At 56.9% G+C, this 9,094-nt stretch overlaps 1 protein-coding gene across 1 annotated transcript in view; it reads right to left on the bottom strand.

Annotated features, from left to right (window-relative positions):
* Positions 1–8,864, bottom strand: part of MEF2D (myocyte enhancer factor 2D) — a 100,698-nt gene extending 91,834 nt beyond the window's left edge. Inside the window, exon 1 of the mRNA XM_017727907.1 lies at positions 8,549–8,864. The gene's annotated coding sequence lies outside the window, so the exon portion shown is untranslated. The remainder of the gene's footprint in view (positions 1–8,548) is intronic.
* Between the last annotated feature and the right edge of the window lie 230 nt (positions 8,865–9,094).

The raw sequence follows: 9,094 nt of genomic DNA on the forward strand, positions 1-9,094 counted from the left end.
GGAATGGCCCAACAGAAGTGTCATTGGTTCAGACTCCCCTCTGCCACAGCCCCCACCTGCATCAGGCCCCTGGTTGTTCCTGGGGAGGTCACCGAGTGATGCTGCACTGCCAGGATGCTCCAAGCACTGGCCTGAAGGAATTACTGTGCTCAAAGATGGTGGGATGAAGCCGGGTCTGGGGTGGGGACCTCGTGGCAGAGCCAGGCTGCTCAGGCGGCACAGGCAAGGGGGGCAAGTTGTCAGCCCCTGCTCCTTAACACCCTGACAAGCTTATAACTATTTCATTTGTTACACTGCGAACCTTTTTAAATTAATGAACATAAGGTTGTCACGGTTGCTGTGGCGACGACACGTTGCTGGGGCAACGGCAGCGATGCAGAGCCTGTGGAGTGTAATCAGGGGTCAGGCTGACGATGGAGCCGGGATGTGTGGGGGCTGCGGGAAGGGGCAGCCAGCCCCAGTGCTCCCACCAGCCCACGGCCTCACACTGCTCCCCAAGCCCCAAACCAGCACTGACAGGTGGGAGAACCAGCACTGCAGTGCTTCCCTGTCACAGCCACCCTGACCCAGGAGCAGCACTGCCTCCACACCTCGGTGTGTGCACGGCCCAAGGATGTGCTGTGCTCTGTGCAAGCCTGACCCACTAATGGGACAGCTCACAGAACCCATCCCACAGGCTCAGCACCTCCCCTCTCCGACTTTCCATCCCCTCTGGGTCTGCCTGGGTCTCTGGTCCCTCACCCCACCACAGCGTCCACCCAAACCAAGGGTGGCCGAGGCAGAACAGACCTGGCTGGGGGAGCAAAAACGGCACCTCCTGCACCACCTCTCCCAAAGGGACGTGAGGACACCAAGGTGGTTTTCAGGTGGTTTGGGATCAGCTGCCTTGTTCTTTCCACCAGGCAGGGGCTGGGGCCAGGGATGAAGGCAACTTGTCCCACTGCTGCAGTCCTACCTCGGCATCTCTCCACCCTGGCAGTTCTGGGGCTGTCCAGATGTTTTGCAGCCACAAAACTCTTTAAGAGCATTTATTTCCCCCCACACCAGCAACAAGTTAGAAAAGGGAGAGAAGGGAAGGGGGAACCAAACAGCTCTGCAGGGAAACTCCCCAAAATTCAAGCAGGAAAAGGACTTTGCAAGGTCTCTGGGCACAGGGGCCTTGAGCTCCTCTTCCTCAGTCCAAGTAAAAGGATGAATAGGACAAGGGGGAGCTTTTTTAAACTAAAAGAGGTTGATTTAGGTTTGATATAAGGAAGAAGTGCTTTACAATGAGGGTGGGGAGGCCCTGGCACAGGGTGCCCAGGGCAGCTATGGCTGCCCCATCCCTGGAAGTGTTCAAGGCCAGGTTGGACAAGATAACCTGGGATAGTGGAAGGTCTAGAGGCAGGGGGGGGGAATGAGATGAGCTTTAAGGGCCTTCCAAGCCAAACTATTCCATGATTCTATGATTTTATGGCCTCCAGCCCCTCTCACTCCCGCAGGAGCAGCTCAGCAGCCCCATACCCCGGTTCTGCAGAGTTGCCCTGTGCACGTGGCATCCACATCCAGGGAGCTCATGCAGTGGGGACCCAGCAGGGACAGTGGTGGGTCAGGGGCCAGCCTGGGAAGGCACAGCCCTGCCAGGTGTGGAAGGAGGCTCTGTACCCCCTTGGAATGAGGCAGAGCAATGGGGTGAAGGCTGAAGGGCTGGAACAAAGGGAGTGGGGTGCAGGATGGGGATTGTCACCTCCCCAGCACAGGGCGCGGTGGCTGCCCTCTGCTCAGGACGACGTGGCTGACATGTTCCCAACATCAAAACCTGAGGGTGTGAGCGGGAGAAAAATGGGGTGGGGAAGGCAGGTTCTGGGGCTGGGGATTTCTCTGCCTCCTGGAAAGGGAGGTCTGGGCTCATCCCAGAGCCATCTGCACAGAGGAGAGTAGCTCTGTTCCTCACTGACATGCCCAAGGTCCCCACAGCATCCTCTGGCTCCAGATGGGCTTTTCACTGGCCCTTTCAAGGTACATCTGGCCCAGACACCTTCTGATGGGAAAATGTGGGCCTGGTATGGACCACAAACACCAACCCCCTTTCCCGCCCTGCCAGATGCACAAGGTAACGCAAAATACGTATCTGTAATACATATACTACTACTAATTTAATACCAAATTCCTACTATAGTGAGGTTTAATATGCTATATAGTATATTCTAATATACGACATATATTTTTGTATACACGAGATTTATATGTCTGTGTGTGTGTGTGTGTATATATATATACACACGTACATTTATATATACACACACACCAAAAACCTCCCCAAAACCAGCTCAAACCCATCTTCTTATCCAGATTTTGAAGGCAGCTTGGTGCTGGGCCGCTGGCAGGAGGAGTAACCTATGGGATGAGCACTAACACTTCACCCTGTGGGTCTCGTGCTGCCAAGGATGCTGCATCCCCCAGCCTGATTCTTTGTGCTGAGCTTTCGTCAGCACACGTGAACGGTGCTGTACCGCAGCTCTTCCAGCTCTGCTGCCTGTCAGGGAAATGTCTAAATATTTCTATTTTCCCCAAATACATTTTTCATCAGAATTGGAAAGGGGAAAAAAATTTTAAAAGCCATGAAAACACTGAAATCCACATTAGGGCTCGAACAAAAGCAGCGTCTGAGCATTGGGAGGAGGACACACCCATGGGCCCCAGGGACAGATCCCCATGCCTCTGGGTCTTTGCTGGGCTCTGGTGTTCTGCAAATCCCCGTTTCCATCCTGTGATGGGAGGTGAAGCATGTGGAGTCCCCGGGGGACAATTTGCCGTGCTATCTCCCGAGGATATCCACACCAGCCAAGGAACCAGGACTAAAGTGGAGCCTGGCTCTGCTTGTGTCCCAGATAACGCTGTCACCCCACAGAAACCAGGCTTGTCCCAGCGAGCTCAGCAGAGGCCAAGGGGTGAAGGAGATATGTCAGAGCCACCCTCCCGCTGGGAAAAGCAGGACTGACGCCCAGGAGGGACGAGTGTCCATGAGACCTTCCCCGGATGGCCCTGGCACTGTTCTCTGTCACTCAGCAGCAGCCACTGGGAGCTGTGGCAAAACCCCACGAGTGCAAACTGGGAGGAAAAGCAGTAAATTAAAAATGAAAATAAATAATTTTTTAAAAAATTGAAAACCCTCCATGACCTCCACAGGGGCTTGGTTTAACCTGGGGTTTGTTTCCCAGGAGCTGAGCATCGCCCTCAGTCACTGCTCTCGAGGTGCCTCACTCCCACTCCAGCCACCCCCCACCAACGCAGCCCCATTTCCCGGGGTCTGCCGGGCCCCTGCCCGAGCTTGGCAAGACACTGCTTCCCTTTCCAAGAGGGTCATTTCCAGAGGCCAAACTATGACCTGGCAGCCAAACCACAGCTTCCCCTTCCCACAGCACCAGAGTCAGCATCATGTGCCTCAGTGGTGCTGCTCCCTCCCTCCGCTGCCTTTTGTATGTGCAAGGATGGAGGAAAAGAAAAAGGCAAAGAAGGAAAAAGGAGCCTGACCTCACCGAACCCTGCGACTTCAAGCCAGGGCCAGCCTCAGAGAGGAAAGGACCAGCAAAATCTGCTCCAGCAGCCGTCAAGGCTAATTAAAGAGCAAACGCAGCCGTTCCCAAAGGATTCAGCACTCTCCAGCTGCAGCTGCTGCTGACCTGCGGCGCAACCTTGGGCTGCAGCTGACCATTGTCACCTCTCTCATGGTAGCTCAGCACCCCAAAACCTGGGGTAAAGCTCCCTGCTGTGGTCACCCCAGTTTGCCCCCCCCGCCATTGGCTCAGTCAGGGACCCCTGGGTGCCACAGGGCACATCCCAGGGCACATCCCAGGGCTGCCCGCCCCATGCTCATCCCCGATCACGCTCCCACCCTGCAGGTTCCTCTGTCCTGAAGTCAAAGTCACTCGTGCAGAAAGACTCTGCTGGTTCTCGACTTTGCTGGGCACAAGGGACTAATCCCGTTTTACAGATTAAGGAAGCATCCTGCCACGTGATGGGTTGGAAATAGTGCCCAGCTCCCTTCCCTACTCCAACCCACGGCTGTTCCAGCTGCCAGCACCCCTGTTTTACTCTGTTTGTTAGCTCCAATCCCGGGATTTTGGTCCTCCTGTTCCTCAGGTGCAGGGCTCAGTTTCTGCTACTCAGCCCCACGGAGAACCTGCCACCTCACTCCTTCTTTCCCAGCACCAGGCATCTGCTGCCCACCCACCTCTGCTCCTTAATCCTCCTCATCCTCATTTCTGCCTCTGCCTCAGAAAGCCCTTATCAAGCTCCCTTGTCTAACTCAGGGGCAGAGATAACTCACCATCTCCCGCCCCAATCTCTTCCATAGTCTATTTTCTTCCTGCCCAGAGTTGATTTCCCTCACCTAATTGCTCAGAAAGCTCTTTTCCCTTCCTCTAATCAGTCTGGAGCAGACTTTCTCTAGATAATTGTGCCAAGACCTGATCACCCTTCTCATCTCCATCTCTCCAACACTCCCATTTCTTCACTAAACTCATCTTCTGGAGCTGCATTCCTTGGTCTAATTATTTCAAGGCTCCATTGAGTTACTTAATTGCTTATTCATCTGGCACCCATATCTGGAAACTCCCAGAGCATCTGGGACAGGACGCAGGGCTGAGTTATCCTGGTATAACTGCTGTCCCAGTGGATAAAATTGCTCCAGGTGTGTGACAGTGTAAGCCCAGAGCAAAACCTGCTCAAAAAAAAAGAAATTTTCTGAAATTCACTTGCTCAGGTTGCCCAAAGAAGCCGTGGCTGCCCCTGGATCCCTGGGAGTGTTCAAGGCCAGGCTGGATGGGGCTTGGAGCAGCCTGGGACAGTGGGAGGTGTCCCTGCCCATGGCAGGGGCATTGGAAGTAGATGATCTCTAAGGTCCCTTCCAAGCCAAATCATTCCATGATTCCAAGATTCTGTGAAATGCAGAATTTTCTGCTTCTCATGGTGGGAGGAGCAGCTGCCTGGTGATGCTCCACTGCAGCCCACGAGGAGCTGTGTGAGGCTCACACCGGCCACAGCCAACAATAAACTCATCTTCAGGCCAGGTGTGAATTCACTTGTGCTAAGGCCAAACTGAAATAGCCCACCAATCTCATCCCAGTGCCCCAGGTGCCCATGGCCCTCGGAGGCTCCAGCTGGGACCATTTTCCCTCTTTCCACCCCTTCCCTGTAGCTCCACCAGCCCCACACTCGAAGCTATAGGGGTTGTTTTGACTGGCCCCACTTCCCTATTCCCATTATCGCCCAGCCGCCTCCTTTTTCCCAGGCTAATTGATCCACTGTTTTGTTTTCTTATCAAACTGCTCTCAGCCTCTGATGCTCCTTTAATCAATGCTCGGCCCTATCAGTTCCACAGACTGCTGGGAGACCTCCTCTTGCAGCCACCTCTGTGTCTAATCGCTTGGGGACTTTACCTAATTGGTGTAAAACCTGATTTCTTTCTCTAATCGCTCTGAGGCCCTGATTCACTTATCTAATCGCTGCAAAGCCCAGGCCTTGCACACCTCTCTCCAGAGCACCAGCATATCCTTCTCCTTCATAGGTTTTTCCCTCCCCCGCAGGTGGCCCAGCTCTCTTGACTCCCTAATCCCTCAGCTGCTTGATCTCTTTAACTAATCCAGCCAAGATTCGCCACCCTGGCTGGCTGCTCCCCTAACCCAGTGCCGGAAGGAGTGACCTCCCCTTCTCCCCATCTTCCACCCACCCCACAAAGTGCAGACCCGCCATGGAGGGACTTTGCCTGCTCCTCCGCTCCAGGAGTCCCTTGGGAAGGGCGATGCCTGTCCCTCAGGGTGTGGTGGCCACCCTGGTGACAAAGGCGCAGCCCCCCAAGGGTCACTCCCCCCAGCAGAGGAATCTCCCCTCTCTGCCGGGACGGGGTGCACCGGCTCAACCAGTTCCCCCTCTGCTGCACCCACTGGGCTGGGCACAGGGAGGGGACAGCGATGGGACAAGGGGAATGGCAGCCCTGAGTTTGGCTCCTGGCGGTGAGGGGATTGGGACGCTGCTCCCGTGGCTCCAGTGGCACCGGCCCGTGTCACCGAAGGGCCACGGCGCTGCGGATGGAGCAGCTCACCCGAGCCCTCTCTTTCCTCCCCGTGAGTCATGTCCGCTGATTCAAGCGAAAGAAGTTGATAGGGAAAAACATTCACAAGCGCCAGCCTGGAAGGATCCCAAGGCTGAGGACAGGGTGGCAGGAGCAGAGGGGAGATTTATCTGTTTTTCCCTGAAGTTTCATGGAAAGTGAGTCCCAGCCCCGGGTGGCTCACAGATGCCGCTCACCAAGCCCTGGAGTAGTCGCGAGTGCCCAGACCCTGCTCCCTGCTCCAGCAGGCCCTGATGCTCTCCCTGCAGAGGAGGGGATCCAGACCCTCCCTGACCTCACGTCCGTTACTCTGGTCCTCTTTGGCCAGTGGTTTCAGCCCCAGAGCTCATTCTTTCCTCTGGAGCATCCGGCCTGAGCAAAAGCTTCCCTTTCCCGTGGCTGGCGGGGCCACGGCCTCAGCCCACGCTGGCTCAGCAGCACAAGGTCGCTCCTGCCTTGGCAGCAGCTGCACAGGGTGACTCACGCTGGCTCCAGCTTCTGCTCAGCCCCGTGTGGAGAGGTTTTTGGGGCGGAAAGCACTGCCCTCCCCTCACCCCCTCATCCTGGGATGTGGATTCAAGTCCCAGCTCCAACCTCTCATTTCTTCAGTTTTCCTTTGCTCTCAAAACCTGGGCTCAGGCTGAAGCTGCACCCAGAGATGCTGCAACCAGGGCTGAAAGCAAAGAAGTGGGAACTGGGTCTCACCTGATAGCTACAGCAAGGATGACAGAGAGCTGGGGCCTGATTCTTGCTCCCTTCTTTTCAAAGGGGGAACAGGGTAGTGAACCTCTGCACTTAGGGATTTTCCAGCCCCCCATCAGTATTAAAGTTGTGTTTCCCCCTGCATCAGATAGCTCCAGGTGCCACCAAAGCCCCCCGTGCTCTGAGGGTGGGAGGATGCAGTGGGAGGCAGGCAGACACCCAGCCCCTTCCTGGGTCCCTGCCCTCTGTGCAGGACCAGGAGCACGTTCCCAGAACCCAGCAGTGGGAATTTGGTGTGTTTATTTGCAATCCAACAATGACCCCGGGACTTCGAGGAGAATGAGTCAGCTTCCAGTTCAGGGCAGGATTCCTCATCAGGCCTCTCCGTTAAAAAATCACCATTTGGAGATGTGGCAATTAAACAATATCATTAAACTGGCACTTCTGACCAGTGACAGGCTGAAACCTTTCCACGCTTTTGTGCCAAGCAGGATGGGAGCCCTCAAACCATTATCTTTCAGGAATCTCCACCCAAACCCCGGGATCCGCAGGCTCCGGGTGGGTGACGGTGCCCACAGCCCCGAGGAGCTCAGTCCTCCCGCTGCAGCCCCCGAAGAGTTAACCCACATCTCTGGAGCTTCACAGAATGTTCCTGGCTCCCAGAGGCACAGCCTTCACCCACCCCCTGACTGCTCTGCCCTGGGGATGCCGCAGGGCACACAGGCTCCTGCTCTGACGGATGTCAGTTCGCACAGCTCCCGGGGCTGCGGGAGTGAGAGAGGGGCTCTGGGAGCATCACTATCCTCCCTAAGCTGCTCTTGGCCCTGTCCCCTCCTCTGCCAGGCTCCTCTGCCCTGGTCCCCCCACTCCCACGCTGCCCCTTGGGACCCTGGCTCCATCCCGCACAGGCAGCAGCCCCCTCTACGCAGACCCACAGGGGACAGAAAGTGGCGTGACCCTCCCCACATGAGGCCACGGCTCCAGTACCAGAGGAAAGGCTCCTGTCCTGGACGGATGGAGATGCCCCCACAGCCCCATCAGCACTGCCTGACACTCTCGCTGCCCCTCTGGTGAGCGCTGCATAGCAGCAGCTGCCCCTCCATGACACCACTGTTTCACTGTCTTTCCTCTAGACAAGAAGAGAGAGGATGAGCCCAGATACTCCCAGGCTCCTGGGAAACAGCAGAGCTGGCTGCTGTCCCCATGCACCCTTCAGCCCGTCTGCCTTCACTCACCTCCAAGCCAGGTCCCTCTCAGAGGGCCCATGGGGTGCGAAGCAAGCGCCCACCCCAGGCTCACCCAGGAGGGCAGCAGCTGAGCTGGGCACAAACGTGACCGCATCAATCCCCTGCCTGAAGCCTCCCATCCCCACCGGGCCGCGGTTTGTCCCTGCGGAGCAGAGCCCCGGCTCCTCGCCACACCGCGCTGGTACCCGCCATGCTACAGCCTGGCATGTCTTCCCAGGGTTGCCAAAGCAACCACAGAAACACAACAAACAGCAACAACACACAGCAGACAGTCGGCAAACATTCCCCTCTTATTTTCTCCCCAGTTCGGTTTGTGCTTTTTCCCCTCTCCCACAAGGAAGCTGCTGCCATCGGAAGGGAACAACAATATTGCTCGAAGCCTGCGCCATCCCAGCAGGAGCCGCGGTGCAGAGCCCCCGGCAGTGCCAGGAAGGCGGCTGCTCCTGGGGAGGAGCCTGGCACAGCTGAGCTGAACCCTGGCTCTGCACGGGCAGGTTGAGCTGCTCACCTGCCTCCTCGGTGCTGCCAGCAAGGGCGTTGTGCTGAGTGACCAGCGCTGTGCTGAAGCCAGGTTGGCCAAGCAGGTGAATCCCTCCTGGGCAGTGCGGCGCTTCCACGGACTGTTGGGGTGTGGCTGGGGGGACAGCCCAGCCTCTAGCCAAGGTGTCTTTTGGGGGTGTCCAGGACTCAGGACCTGTTTGCACAGGGCAGGAAGCACCTGAGCATCCTCAGGACTGGAGCAGGAGCAGGCAGAGGATGTGGGCACCTCCAGGTCTGCCTGGGGAGAGGAGCTGGGTGCAGGGACACCCTGGGCCTTGCCGAGGCAGCACCACAGCCCGAGCCCCGCAGCCGTGGCACCGAAGGGGATTAGCGGGCACAGCTTGGGGCGCAGGCTTTCAAAATGGGATTAGCAAGACTGCGGCACGTGACAGTGGGGACAGTGGCTCTGCAGGAGCACTGCCTTCGAGCTGGCCTGCCCAGCCCCCAGCACCCAACACCCAGAACCCAGCACCCAGCAATAGCACCAGCACCCAACGCCCAGAACCGGCACCAG

Source organism: Corvus brachyrhynchos, unplaced genomic scaffold (assembly GCF_000691975.1).
Source record: "Corvus brachyrhynchos isolate BGI_N302 unplaced genomic scaffold, ASM69197v1 scaffold122, whole genome shotgun sequence".
Classification (NCBI taxonomy): Eukaryota; Metazoa; Chordata; class Aves; order Passeriformes; family Corvidae; genus Corvus; species Corvus brachyrhynchos.